Source organism: Sapajus apella, unplaced genomic scaffold (assembly GCF_009761245.1).
Source record: "Sapajus apella isolate SASKATOON/1434 unplaced genomic scaffold, GSC_monkey_1.0 scaffold6, whole genome shotgun sequence".
NCBI lineage: Eukaryota > Metazoa > Chordata > Mammalia > Primates > Cebidae > Sapajus > Sapajus apella.
In genome coordinates, this window is record NW_022436946.1 from 69,503,068 (window position 1) to 69,515,644 (window position 12,577).

Sequence of the window (12,577 nt, forward strand, 5' to 3'; positions counted from 1 at the left end):
TGGTTCTAATGTGTATCCTGTAATAAACTAACAGTTATCAGTGTAATGGCTTTCAGTAAGTTCTGTTAGCTCTTTCAGTCAATTATCAAAACAAGGGGTGGTTTTAGAAAACCCTCCCCCCAGGCTTTCAGTTAGTGTCAAAGTGAGGACGGTCTTGGAGACTATCCTGTTAGACTTTGCAGTTTACCTAATTTCAAACACAGACATTCTCATTAGTGCTTTAGTATGAATATTTAATACTCATAACGTGAGTAGTAATGGGTTGTTGTTGTTGTAGGTGCTACTATTTTGCCTATTTTACGATGAGGAAACTCAGCAATGGAGAATCAACTTGCTCAACATCATGCAATGAGTAAGTGGTAGAACTAGAATTTAAACCCTGGCAAGCTGCTCCAGAACCTATGCATCTTGTTGATTAAAAAAAAGGAAAAAAAGTGAAAAGAATTCCAAAGTAGGTAAGTCCAGGAAGCAATGAAGGTTGAGTTCTGTCCCTTCTGTTCTCTTAAGTTCTGCAGAGCAATAATGAACCTTCTGAATGAGAACCCTGAGGCATAACAATACCTTGTTCTCTAAAAGAAAGAATCAGTGATATTTAGTACTATATACTTTGTTTTCTAAGGCCATTAGATGGGCTAATTAGTTTTACAGAGTAGGCTAAGAGTTCTAACAGAATCAGCTTTCTCATTAACTCTTTCCTTATCCAAGTAGCCAGACATCCACATTCTCTGACCATTCCAGTTAATAACAAGCTTCCTGTAAAATTTCAGTGGCATGGAAAAATGCTTTAAAGGGGAGAGTAGTCCCACCTCTTCCTACTAATTGATAGTTGAAAATAATCCAAATCTAAATGGCATGTGCTTCAGAATTCCAAAATAGGGGTGGTAAGAATTTCAATACCCTAAAGAATTTATATTATGGAAGATTTATCTAATAAGTGAAGCTGCCATATACTTTTCTTTTACAAAATCCAAAATGCTCCAGTAGGACAGTTTTAATTTTAACAGACCAAAGGTCTCAAGACTTTGCTAACACTGTGATAGTTTTTAAAACCAACTAGCTGAATATGCGTTAAATCAAATTGTCACAAAAGCTTGCAGATAAATGGTACTATATAGGTGCAAGCAAAAAGTGTGAATGGCTGTAGTTGGACATTTACTCTTTCAATATGTGCATTGGTGTGTGAACAATAGCCTTACACAGGTTGTAAGGATGCTATTCTTCTCTTGCCACCTCCCAAAAGCCTAGATGTTCACTAGTGGGGGAAAAATTAGACAATGCCAAGAGCACATAAAAACATGAGAAATTCAAGAGGTTAAAACCTCTGGTGCTGTTTTATTCTGCTAAATTAAGTCTAATGGTCAAATGAATCTCTAAAAGGTTTTAGTTTATGTCCTTCTGTGGAATTCCTTAAGTAGTTCATATTTCACTAGAACAAAAACCTCACAACTCCAACCATTGTGTTTTGAGATTATGCTTTGCTCTAGTCATTTTATGATTTTTTTCAATCATGAAAAAAAATTCCGCAAGATAAGTATGCATTGTCTTAAAGCTTATATAAGAAAAAAAAAAACGAAGAAAATCTACCAGCAAAGGAAAATAGACAATGTGTACATGTTTCCTCATGTGTAAAATAAGAATAACAAAAGTGCTTGTTTCATAGCGTTGTTATGAGGGTTACATGAATTAACATTTTTAAAGTGCTTAGGACAGTGCCTGGCAGGTACTAAGCTACATAACTTTTTTCAATAAAACTGGTGCAACTGGAATAAAGTAAGTGAACTTTAGAAAACCTGCTCTGTCCTTCTTGCCGGTAATTAAGTACCATGAAGTCTTTCTGGAGGCAGAGAGAATTGAGGTACAGTGGGAGAAATGTGTTTCCAGCAAGTCTTAGCTAAGTGTGTTATCCCTTGGTTTATTTTCATTATATGAGTTTTTGATTCCTGCATACTTTGAAGTTTGCCTCAAGGGAAAAAGTTGAATTGGGACTCTTTGTGACTAGAATATTTGGCCTGGAAGGTTGGCGCCTTAAGCTATTTCTCATGCCAAGCCTTTGAGATTCTGTTCCCGTTCCAAAAGCTGACAGGAGCTTCCTTGCAAGTTCCTCTGAAAGAAATGAATGAAACTAAACTCCAACAGATTTCTGCCTTTACAGACCCTTAACCAGCCTAATTAGCTTGGTGAATTAGCAGTGTGAATGGTAGAATGCAGAGTGTAGCAGGCCCTAGCTCTGGGGTAGAGACACATGGGGCCCCACAGATCATGAAACGGGACCAGTTCTAAAACCAGTCCTGGAAGCTCCAGAGAGGCTGCAGTGAAAGACTGCAGAAAAGCTCCTGTTATTCTGCAGCTGATTCCACACACAAAAAAGTATGGATTTTGAACTGTGAACTATGTAAAATTATATTTATAACCAGAAAAGTCTTTGCTATGCAAAACCTGGTGGGCAATATTACATCATTGACACCTCTGGACTTAAAGAAAAATTTAAGGTGGTTCTGGGTAGCTCTTTTCCATCTCCAAAAGGAGGAGGAAGGTGACTGAAAATTGAAAATGGCCCTAAACAGTCAGAGTAGAGATCCAGGTCAAATACGAAAAAGAACTTCCAGGCCTTCCTTAAATAACTATATTCAAGCCCTATCAGATTCAATGCCTTATGTGATAAATACTTGTTAAAAACTCTTTTACTATCTTGAAATAAAGTTCATAGATAATATGACCTCTCTACAGGCATAATTTCAAAATCAACACATACTACTCTAGCTGTAAAATGAATACAAATTTTTAAATAATTAATAATAAACTGGCCGGGTGCGGTGGCTCAAGCCTGTAATCCCAGCACTTCGGGAGGCCGAGGCGGGTGGATCACGAGGTCAAGAGATCGAGACGAGACCATCCTGATCAACATGGTGAAACCCCGTCTCTACTAAAAATACAAAAAATTAGCTGGGCATGGTGGCGCGTGCCTGTAATCCCAGCTACTCAGGAGGCTGAGGCAGGAGAATTGTCTGAACCCAGGAGGTGGAGGTTGCGGTGAGCCGAGATCGCACCATTGCACTCCAGCCTGGGTAACATGAGTGAAACTCCGTCTCAAAAAAAAAAATAATAATAATAATAATAATAAACTGTATCTTTTAATATATAGATGTTTAGGCATGACTTCACAAGAAGACATAATGGAAGAGATAGATGCATAACATAAGAAAAATAAAACCTTTGCAGTGGATTATCAATATACTTCTTTTATATGTGAAACTTTGAAATAGAGAATAAATATATTTCTCTGTATGCTTGGATTCACTGTGATGCAACAGCTACAGTTGCAGTGGAGTCTCAAAATCTACAAATGGTGTTGCTATTGGTGATGTGATTTTCTGAAATGGCACACACAATATTTGTTAAAGTTCTAAACTAAACATCTTTAAAACTGCAAGAAAAAAATTTCAGAAAATTCAATGTGAATATATTAGAACACAGTTAAATTCTAGGCTTAGATACTTGTAAACAGGATGCTTTTTTTAAACTATATGAATGTACAGTGGGATATATGAAAGTCATGAGAGAGGCAGGACTATCCTACACTGTGTGGACCCGTTCACATCTTGCAAGATATCTAGCATCCCTGGTTCCTGCCCAGGAGATGCCTGTGACCCACTCCAGACTTTCCTTCACCCAGCTCACCACCCCTTGTCACTATGACAATTAATAATGACCCCTCCCCCTGCACCCGGAGACCAAAACTTTCCCTGAGAACACAGTACATCCCCCATTAGGAGCTACTGCTCTTGAACTTCAGTAGTCTTCCATCCTGAACTCAGAGTGAGTCTGGGTGAGAGGCCAGGCTTCAAGGGGCAGGGTCTGTGCTCTTCTTTGAGGGTATGACAGAACAGGGGATTCCAGGTCACAAATTTCCTTCTGTATGGCTCTCCACTCTTTTTGGTTTACTTTTACTTTTTTACTTTTACTTTTTTAAAAACCAAGTATTTTAAAAGTCAAGTAATATGCAAACACCTGCCTACTACATACTTGCTCTCCAAAGCTCACTCCCCAAAGGCAAACACTTTCAGATATTTCACTGGCGTTTTGCTTCCAATATTCTAAATAATATGCTTTTCTCTTCTGTTATTGATTTTTAATCATAATTTTTAATAATTATATATTATATGTGTTTATATTATAAAAATATTTATTTGTTTATTTATTTATTTATTTTCCCATTTATTTATTTTATTGCATTTTAGGTTTTGGGGTACATGTGAAGAACATGCAAAATTGTTGCATAGGTACACACGTGGCAGTGTGATTTGCTGCCTTCCTCCCCATCACCTACATCTGGCATTTCTCCCCTTGCTATCTTTCCCCAGCTCCCCACCCCCCACCATCCCTCCCCTATTTCCCCCCAACTGACCCCAGTGTGTAGTGCTCCCCTCCCTGTGTCCATGTGTTCTCATTGTTCAACACCCACCTGTGAGTGAGAACATGCGGTGTTTGATCTTCTGCTCTTCTGTCAGTTTGCTGAGAATGATGGTTTCCAGGTTCATCCATGTCCCTACAAAGGACCCAAACTCATCGTTTTTGATAGCTGCATAATATTCCATGGTGTATATGTGCCACATTTTCCCTATCCAGTCTATCGTCAATGGGCATTTGGGTTGGTTCCAGGTCTTTGCTATTGTAAACAGTGCTGCAATGAACATTTGTGTGCACGTGTCCTTATAGTAGAACGATTTGTAATCCTTTGGATATATACCCAGTAATGGGATTGCTGGGTCAAATGGAATTTCTATTTCTACGTCCTTGAGGAATCGCCACACTGTCTTCCACAATGGTTGAACTAATTTACACTCCCACCAATAGCGCAAAAGTGTTCCTATTTCTCCACATCCTCTCCAGCATCTGTTGTCTCCAGATTTTTTAATGATCGCCATTCTAACTGGCATGAGATGGTATCTCAATGTTGTTTTGATTTGCATTTCTCTGATGACCAGTGATGATGAGCATTTTTTCATATGTTTGTTGGCCTCATGTATGTCTTCTTTTGTAAAGTGTCTGTTCATATCCTTTGGCCACTTTTGAATGGGCTTGTTAGTTTTTTTCTTGTAAATCTGTTTTAGTTCTTTGTAAATTCTGGATATCAGCCCTTTGTCAGATGGTAAACTGCAAAATTTTTTTCCCCATTCTGTTGGTTGCCGATTCACTCTAATGACTGTTTCTTTTGCTGTGCAGAACGTGTGGAGTTTGATTAGGTCCCATTTGTCTATTTTGGCTTTTGTTGTCAATGCTTTTGGTGTTTTGGTCATGAAGTCCTTGCCTACACCTATGTCCTGAATCGTTTTGCCTAGATTTTCTTCTAGGGTTTTTATGGTGTTAGGTCTTATGTTAACCACAAACACTATCCATTGGCTTCCCAATAGGGAATATAAACTTTCATACCATATGTACACCATATATTGAAATTAAGCTGTTTTCATATAATGTTTTAGAAGTGAGGATTCACAAGTGAATTTGTACATGTATAATTTTATGTGACCCTCACAAAATTGTTGACACATATGTTGTTATATCATTCCCATTTAGAATATAATACAATCAGAACACAGATAAATGTTGTGTCCAAGACCACGTGACTAGAAAATAGCAAAGATGGAACTATAGACCAGAATGTGTGCTCTTAATATACTGTTTTTTGTTGTTTTTTTTCCCCAATTTGACTTTAACAGCTAAAGTGTCCATGGAACCATTTTGCTTAGATTCTCTTCTACTAAAAACTCTGTCAAGGCCATGTTCCAGTGGCACCTTTTTCCTGAAACTTTCATCCCTGGGCAAGTCTTTTCTCTGTTTTCACAGCCGTTTGTCTCTGTCATAGCCTTATCATAATGAATAATAAGTTGCCCTTTTCACAATGCTCAAAGTTAGAGTGTGAGCTCATCAAAGCCCTGGACAGCTTCTAATTCCTCTTTCTGTCCCCAGAGCAGCAGGGCATCAGGCACTTCCTGGAAGATGCTCAGCCATCAGGGAATGTGAAGAGGTGTCTTTATGCAGAGTCCTATGCTAAGTGCTGGGGGCACACAGATGACTAAAACAGCACACTTCCTGACTTCCAAACCCCCAGCTTGGTAAGTGTGTGGATGTATGAATGCTACTCTCTGAAATGGGTAGAGGAGTTACATTTCAAAAGGATAGCTGCAGAGACTAAAGTCCTCAAAGTGAAAAGATTAGCCAAGATGACAGAAAGTGGTACACACTGAGGACAAACAAGATCCGTAATATAATGGAAATCCTAAGGGGGAATGCAGGTAAGAACAACAACAAAAAGGAGTCTGGGAAAGATATGTTCTTACAAGAACAAAGATGGAAAATAATTTTTGGCAAATAAAAGTGATTTATAAGTAAGCCAACAGTAGAAGTTTACATTAATCAAGATGAGGAATGGTAAATGTGTAGACTGATATTTTATCGGGAAGAATATTAAATAGCTTTAACAATGGAGAAAATATCTTTGGCTTTTCAAGTGGTCAAGGAGAGAGAGGGAGAACAATTTAAAAAGTTAAGCTTTTTGTGGCAATATGATAAGAGAGGAGTAGAATTTAGCAATAAATGGATCATGGATATGAAGTTGAAGGGAGTTTATAAAGATATCCAAATTAAGTGCTATTGACAAATTGTGGAGAAAAAAAGGAAAATAAAGGAGACAACTTTTTGTGATGAGTAATTCTTTCGTTGTTCAGCTGAGTAAGAAGCAGCGGCAATGAACACCTAGTAAAAATTGCAGTACATAATGTATAGGTTGTATCCATAAATGCCATCAAAAAGCATTTGAATTACCAGTATTGCATTTCTTTTCTTTTTCAACCTAAGAAGGAAAACACTCTCATTAACTGTGCTAAATAATCACAGTTATAAATATATAAAAACATATAAGTATATGTAATTATAACCACAGTTATAAGTAAACAACTCCAAAGAAGGGTCCTGTTCCTGAAATCAAGGGATAGGTTCCTGATTCTTGCCAGACTTGCCAGATAGACACCCTGCAAGGGCTGTACACCCAAGACCAGCATCTCCTCCCAGTATCTCCTCCTGATGAAGAGACTAGATTTGAAATCTGTTAAAAATTAGGGGAGAAATAAAACTGTCTTTATTCACAGACAACAGGAATTTGTATATAGAAGATCGTAAAGAACACACACAAGAAAAAGAAAAGCTATTAGAACTATTTTTGAAAAGTCTGGCAAAATTGCAGGACACAAGATCAATATACAAAAATCAGTTGTATTTCTTTTTGTCTTTTGGGTTTTTTTTTTGAGTCATAGTCTTGCTCTGCCCCCCGGCTGGAGTGCGATGGTACAATCTTCTGCTCACATCAACGTCCATCTCCCGGGTTCAAGCAATTCTCCTGCCTCAGCCTCCTGAGTAGCTGGGGTTATGGGCACCCACCACTAAGCCTGGCTAATTTTTGTATTTTTAGTAGAGACAAGGTTTCATCATATTGGCCTGGCTGGTCTGTCGACCAGGCTGATCTTGAACTCCTGACCTCATGATCCACCCGCCTCAGCCTCTCAAAGTGCTGGGATTACAGGTGTAAGCCACAGTGCCCAGTCAACTGTATTTCAGTATACTAGCAATGAACAATCCAAAATGTTCTAAAGCTGAATTTTGGTGATAGTGGCAAATCTGGGTAAATTTTCAAAAAGTAATTGAATTGTATACTTAAAATGAGTATATTTAATGGTATATAAATTATACTTCCATAAAATATTTTTAAAATTGGGAGATGGGTTAGGCTGTAATCCTAGCACTTTGGGAGACAGAGGCAGGAAGATGACTTGAGTCCAGGTGTTCCAGATCAGCCTGGGCAACATAGTGAGACCCTATCTCTATAAAAAATAAAATTAGCTGGGCATGGTGACACACGCCTGTAGTCCTAGCTACTTGGGAGGCTAAGGTGTAAGGGTCACTTGACCCCAGGAGTTTGAGGCTGCAGTGAGCTATGATGGTACATGCCACTGTACTCCAAACTGGGTGACAGAACAAGACCCTGTCTCTAAAAATTTTTACAGATTAGGAGGTGTCAAAAAAGGATAAAACACAATATTGTTTCACAAAAGGAGGACTTTACTCATTATCTATAGCTAATTTTTATGTTGTAATATTTGGTGTCAAATACTCTGATTTTGAGGGATAGAGCCCCAAATGTGGTATTTCCATGTCATTTTCAGGGTAGCAGTCAGATGTACTATTGTCATAAACCTCGGTGCTAACACCAGCAGGTGGAACTTTGACAATCACAATTGATTGCTATTTATCTGACAGAGCACAAAGGAGTCTGGTTACAGAACAAGAGACTAAGGTAAAGCGAAAGGTAAGTCAGATGGCCAGAGATGGTTATGGGAAATCAGCGTCCTTATTCCCTGGGTTTGTGTGGATCATACCTTAGAGGGACAAGATGCCTTGGGTACTCAAAGGGAAACTCCCTCCTCAACTTTCAAAACCCAGCCAATTCCTTGTACCAGGGCAGGGGTCCAGGCTTTGGTAACTCAAAACTAATAGAAGACTCAGAACTCTCCACAACTCTCAGCATCTTTGCACATGCAGATGAAAACACTCCTGGGAATCTACAAATGATCATCGTAGAAAATGTCAGTGGCATGATTCCCACCAATGGCCCTCTGCCTTTAGCTTTTTAAAGCGCTACACGCTTATAATTGAAGTCACATTTGTAAACATAAAGCATTTCCAATAATGACTATAAGAACATTTAATACTTTATGAACAGTTTGTATTTCCTGTCTAGAAATATCCTAAAAACCATCTGTGGAGTAAGTTTAGATTCTGAGCTCAGAAGCGAAGTTTTCAGATATAGCCTCCCGTGCTCTGGTGATTGAAATAAACAGGTGCTCAACTGGAAAAAAAATTCTTTTTTGTTTTTTCCCATGCAATAATAGAATTTATGAACTGATTCTACGGCATTTAGGCCTGTAGGCATTTATATTCAAGCTTTGTTTTATTATTTTTTAACATGTGATTTTTTAGAACTATTGAGTGACTTATGAAAAATACAGTAACCTGTTGTTATCTGTCATATTTTAGGAGTTCTCTGTTAATGAAATTTTCTGGTTCAAAGAGAGTTCACTAATTGTAAAGAATAGTAAAAATACTCAGAATAATACTTAAAAGCATTTACTAGGTCTTGAAACAAACTTATCTTAATATTCTGCAAAGAAATTTGAGTGAGAAAACTAAAGCAACTTGCTTGTAATAAAAAGTAGCTCCACAGATTTCCCACGTGCCAAGCATTCTCTTAAGTATTTTATGTACATGTTTACCTTAGTAATCATAAAAGAAATCCAAGGAGAAACTTTGATTATTATTGTCTTACAAATGAGATTTGGTAAGAATTTTTGTCAAAAATTGCTATTAAAAGTTGTAGTCAGAGTCTTATCAGAGTCTACCTAGTTCTAAAGTGGACTCTTACCTCTCTTCTTTGCGGCATTCAGCAATCCTTCTTTGATGGTAGAAGATACTTATCAAGTCATACAAGGATGTAAATAGGAAAATGAAATATTTCCCAAAAAAGCTAAACAGTCTCTCTTTTGTCAAAAATTTCATCATCATCACTGATAACAAACATCTGCCATCCCCAAAAACAGCCACCCAAATTACATCAATGATACTGAGTTGTTGAAAACTCCTCATGCCTGGCAAGTAATGGTCACTTTGGATTCAAAATATCAGCTCAATAGAAGGAACCACAAAAGGAAACAATTCTGTAGCTTTGATACAAAGCATGCATTGAAAAGGTAATTTATAAGAAAGGCAGAATGAATGGATTTCAGGATGAAATAATGAATGTTAAATTAGGCTTTTAAAATCTTGAATAAAGGAAGTTTCATAATGACTAAATATAATTTTGTTTAAAATTTTCTTCTTTTATATTAGCATTTTTTAAGAATAGCCAGTTATCCATCTTTAGCTGGCTTCTGAAATTAAATGAATTGATTTTTAAAAAGAGGGTTTTAATAAGATATTTCTTGGTGTGCTTTCATCTTCATCCACAGTGTCCTTATAGAGTCCAAGAGCTAAAGAGTAATTTGAGGTTGTGTCCTTTTAGGACCAGGTGAAATGGCAGTTATCAATGTAATGGGGTCAGCAGAGGGCCAAACAGCTTTTCCTTAATTAGCATGTAAAAGAAAATGTGGGCAAATTAACCATGTGTAACTAAATCTCCACTTTATTTGCTGCTGGGTAGCCATATTGCTAGAGCTAGATTTATCTTTTAAAATGGAACTCTGGACAATCCTGTAACAGTTCATTTCACATTCTTGATCATATGTGTTCATAATAATAAAACTCACATGTATTTAATACTTACTACATGCCAGGTTTTAGTGTTTTACATATACTACTCCATTCTCACAATAACACTATGAGATACTGATTTTGGCAGGATGCATTGCAGAAAAAATGAAACCGCTTCATGCAAGCTGGGATTCAATACAAAAATTAGATGTTTACAAAGTTGTTGGAAAGGCTGAAGGAATAGGTTCTAGGCTGGACCTCCAGAAGTAATTCTGAGAGAAATACAGAACTCTCCTGCTAGGAAAGCCACTACTTTCAAGGTCACTGAGAGCTAGTAAATTCAAGAATGCATCCCAGAGCAGGAATCCAGATTTGAGAAGCTGCTGCAGCTCCCACCACTACCCCTGCTGTTGACACCAAAGAAGCTAGAAAAAGGATGCTGGACTCCTGCTGCTGATGTAGCCTCACACCTCCAAGATCTAGCTTGCCAGCAGAAAATTGGCCAAGTGAGGTGAGTGAATGGCCTCCTCACGTCTGCCTTCCAAATTTCAAACAAGTCAATCTAAATGACAAGACTGACCTAACTTCCAAATCCCAACCTGCAAAGGAGTTTGAGAAATGCAGATTTTAGCTTTTCAACCTCATAGGAGAGGAAGGACCCCTGGAGGGAGGTAGAATGTAGGATAAGCAAGGCAATCCACTTATTCCAGGTAAGTACTATTATTATCATCCTTATGCCTCACTCTTCAGTTTGATAGATAGGGAAACTGAGGCACAGAGGATTAAGTAAATGGCTCAGCCAGGCATGGTGGCTCATGTCTGTAATCCCAGCACTTTGGGAGGCCAAGGCGAGAGGATCACTTGAGGTCAGGAGTTCAAGACCAGCCTTGGCAATATGGTAAAACACCATCTCTACAAAAAATACATAACTTGGCATACCTGTAAATCCCAGCTACTCCAGAGCTGAGGCATGAGAATCACTTGAACCCAGGAGGAGGAGGTTGTAGTGAGCTGAGATCACACCACTGCTCTCCAGCCTGAACAACACAGCAACACTCTGTCTCAAACAAACAGACAAACAAAAGAGTAAATGGCTCGAGGTCACATTAAAGCAGTCTTCAAAGAACCCACGCTCTTAACCACTGGGCATCTCTCCTGAGAATCAGGTTGTGGTCCTGTGCACACATAGGTTAAATGAAAATTCCAGTAGCATTTTTTTTTTCTTTTTTTTTTTTTTTGCTGGAGGTGAAATCTTTTTCAGTGATAAAAAGACAAGAATGTAAATCAGGAAAGAGCCAAAGCTCTATTACATGACTGCACTCTTACTGACCTTTGCAACACTAAATAAAATCTACTTAGAGAGGATTCAGCAAAGCTCTTGAATTTCACTTTTTCAGAATCTCCAACTGTTGATTCAGATACTATTAATTGCTTTTTGAGATAATTTTTTGAAATGGGGAATCAGGAATATTTAACAATTCAACTCCAAGTGAAACCCTACTATTCACTATATTGAAAGGTTAATCTCAGAATTTACTATAAAATGTGACAATGAGTCCCTTCCAGAGACACCAGAATCAGGCCTTCAGAGAAGAATAGAAATCTTTCTTATCCCCTAGCCCAGAGCTAGTGTGTCAGAGACACTGCCAAGTGTTTACCAAGCCCATTTACTTTCCTCCTGGGCCCTTTGCAGTTAGGCTTAAGCTGTGGGAGTTCTGACTAATGGAAGACGGGTGGCAGTACATGACTTGCAGGCCTGGCCACTCATTCATTGACGACTAGGATATGTGTTGACAATGGTGGTGTCAAAAGAGAAGAAATCTGAACTCTTCCTGCATGACTGCCAACCACATTGGACTGTGATGTGAGGAAGCAATATATTTTTAACAAATTAAGCCACTGAGATCTGGGACTGTTTGTTACCAGAGTCAGCTGACCTGGTCCTTCTGCTACAGATCTTAGCAAATGCAAAGCTAGGTCCAGGAAATGTAGCCCATGGGCAGGGGCAGACCAAGTTGGATTTGTAGAGGAGCATGCAAAAGAGTGTTACTCTCTGGATAGCCTTAATCTTATGGCATTTCACCTATCTTTTCCTCATCAACATCATCTCTTTTTTTCAAAATTAATCGAAGTGTTGCCATTTCTTTTGCTTTGCTTCTGCTTCTCAAGTCAGAGCAATAAATCTGTATACTGTTGGAGATGGAAAAAAAGAACTAAGTTGGATCCTTCCTGTAATTGCTAAATGTGTACATGCCTTAGAAGAGTTCCACCCTGGAAAAAG

The 12,577-nt window shown here is 38.2% G+C and overlaps 1 long non-coding RNA gene across 1 annotated transcript; it reads left to right on the forward strand.

Annotated features, from left to right (window-relative positions):
- The first annotated feature begins 278 nt into the window (after positions 1-278).
- Positions 279-11,123, forward strand: LOC116549693. The gene is made up of 3 exons (XR_004268008.1): positions 279-455; positions 5,968-6,113; positions 8,217-11,123. It is a non-coding gene; the product is annotated as an uncharacterized LOC116549693 (long non-coding RNA).
- Positions 11,124-12,577: the final 1,454 nt, after the last annotated feature.